Source organism: Tursiops truncatus, chromosome 16, assembly GCF_011762595.2.
Source record: "Tursiops truncatus isolate mTurTru1 chromosome 16, mTurTru1.mat.Y, whole genome shotgun sequence".
Taxonomy (NCBI): domain Eukaryota; kingdom Metazoa; phylum Chordata; class Mammalia; order Artiodactyla; family Delphinidae; genus Tursiops; species Tursiops truncatus.
The window spans coordinates 44,934,111-44,936,796 of record NC_047049.1 but is presented as its reverse complement, the minus strand read 5'-3'; positions in this window follow the sequence as shown (position 1 = coordinate 44,936,796).

Genomic DNA, 2,686 nt, shown 5'->3' with positions numbered 1-2,686 from the left:
ACTTCCCCAAGCACTGAGTTAATTTATACTCATGCCATTTACTCTCATGCAGAACACGGAATGTTTGTTTCATAGAAACTTTGCCACCTTGGGATAGTTTCCAAAATATCTCCAACTTGTTCTCACTGCTCTGCCCTGGCTCAGGCTTTCAACACCTCCCGTATGGACTGTAGTGACTGCTTCCTACCTAATCTCTTTACCTCTAGTCTAACTCCCATCCCCCCACCAGTTCCCCAATTCTCTAGCTAGAATTATTTCTCTTTAACATAGGTGGGATCATCTACTGCCTTAAAGTCCATCATTGCATGCTTTTCATTCTTTCTTTCCTCCATTCCTCCCTCCATCCCTCCCCGTCTCCCTTCCTTCCTTCCTTCCCTCCTTGTTACAGCTTTATTGAGATGTAATTAGCATGCCATACAATTCACTCATTTAAAGCATACAAGTCAGTGGTGTTTAGCAATATTCAGAGAGCTCTGAGACCATCACCACAATCAATTTCAGAATATTTTCATCATTCCATTAGTAGTCACTTCCCATTGCCCTCGTCATCTTTCCAGTCAGGGTAAACACACCTATTTTCTGCTTTATAGATTTGCCTATTCTGGACATTTCATATGAGTGGAATCATACAATATGTGCCATTTTGTGACAGACTTCTTTCACTTAGTATCATTTTCCCCCCCAGATTCATCCACATTGCAGCAAGTATCAGTACTTTATTCCTTTTTGTTGCTGAATAATAATCAATTTTATGGATACACCACATTGTGCTCATCCATTCATCAGATGATGGAAGTTTGAGTTGGGGCTATAATGAATAATGATGTTATGAATATTCATGTATAAACTTTTGTGTATACATATGTTTTCAGTTCTTTCGGGGAGATAACTAGGAGGAGAATTGCTGGATCATATGGTAACTCTATGTTTTTAGCATTTTGAGGAAATGTCATATTGTTTTCCAAAGTGGCTGTACCATTTTACATTTTTATCAGCAATATATGATTCCATTTTATCCATATCCTCGCCAACACATTATACTCTTTGTGAAGGGGTATCTCATTGTGGTTTTGATTTGCACTTTTCTAATGATGTTGAGTATCTTATCTCATGCTATTGGCCAATAATATATCTTCTTTTGAGAAATGTATATTCAGATCTTTGACCCATTAAAAATTTTAGCTTATCTATCTTTTCATTATTTTTTATTTATTTATTTATTTTTTACATCTTTATTGGAGTATAATTGCTTTACAATGGTATGTTAGTTTCAGCTTCACAACAAAATGTGAAGTTTTCAACTATAATCTCTTCAAATATTTTCTCAGTCCCTTTCTTTTTCTCTTCTTCTTCTGGAACCCCTATAATTCGAATGTTGGTGCATTTATGTTGTCCCAGAGGTCTCTGAGACTGTCCTCAGTTCTTTTCATTCTTTTTTCTTTATTCTGCTCTGCAGTAGTTATTTCCACTATTTTATCTTCCAGGTCACTTATCCGTTCTTCTGCCTCAGTTATTCTACTATTGATCCCATCTAGAGTATTTTTCATTTCATTTATTGTGTTGTTCATCAGTGTTTGTTTCATCTTTAGTTCTTCTAGGTCCTTGTTAAATGTTTCTTGCATTTTGTCTATTCTGTTTCCAAGATTTTGGATCATCTTTACTATCATTATTCTGAATTCTTTTTCAGGTAGACTGCCTATTTCCTCCTCATTTGTTAGGTCTGGTGGGTTTTTATCTTGCTCCTTCATCTGCTGTGTGTTTTTCTGTCTTCTCATTTTGCTTATCTTACTGTGTTTGGGGTCTCCTTTTTGCAGGCTGAAGGTTCATAGTTCCTGTTGTTTTTAGTGTCTGTCCCCAGTGGCTAAGGTTGGTTCAGTGGGTTGTGTAGGCTTCCTGGTGGAGGGTACTAGTGCCTGTGTTCTGGTGGATGAGGCTGGATCTTGTCTTTCTGGTGGGCAGGTCCACATCTGGTGGTGTGTTTTGGGGTGTCTGTAGACTTATTATGATTTTGGGCAGCCTCTCTGCTAATGGGTGGGGTTGTGTTCCTGTCTTGCTAGTTGTTTGGCATAGCACTGTAGCTTGCCGGTCGTTGAGTGAAGCTGGGTGCTGGCGTTGAGATGGAGATCTCTGGGAGATTTTCGCCGTTTGATATAATGTGCAGCTGGGAGGCCTCTTGTGGACCAGTGTCCTGAAGTTGGCTCTCCCACCTCAGAGGCACAGCACTAACTCCTGGCTGCAGCACCAAGAGCCTTTCATCCACACGGCTCCTTAATTTGGGATGATTCGTTGTCTATTCATGTATTCCACAGATGCAGGGTTCATCAAGTTGATTGTGGAGCTTTAATCCGCTGCTTCTGAGGCTGCTGGGAGAGATTTCCCTTTCTCTTCTTTGTTCTCACAGCTTCCAGGGGCTCAGCTTTGGATTTGGCCCCGCCTGTGCGTGTAGGTCGCCGGAGGGCGTCTGTTCTTTGCTCAGACAGGACGGGGTTAAAGGAGCCGCTGATTCGGAGGCTCTGGCTCACTCAGGCCGCGGGGAGGGAGGGTCACGGAGTGCGGGGCGGGCCTGCGGCGGCAGAGGCCGGCGTGACGTTGCGCCAGCCTGAGGCGCGCCGTGCGTTCTCCCGGGGGGGTTGTCCCTGGATCCCGGGACCCTGGCAAAGGCGGGCTGCACAGACTCCCCGGAAGG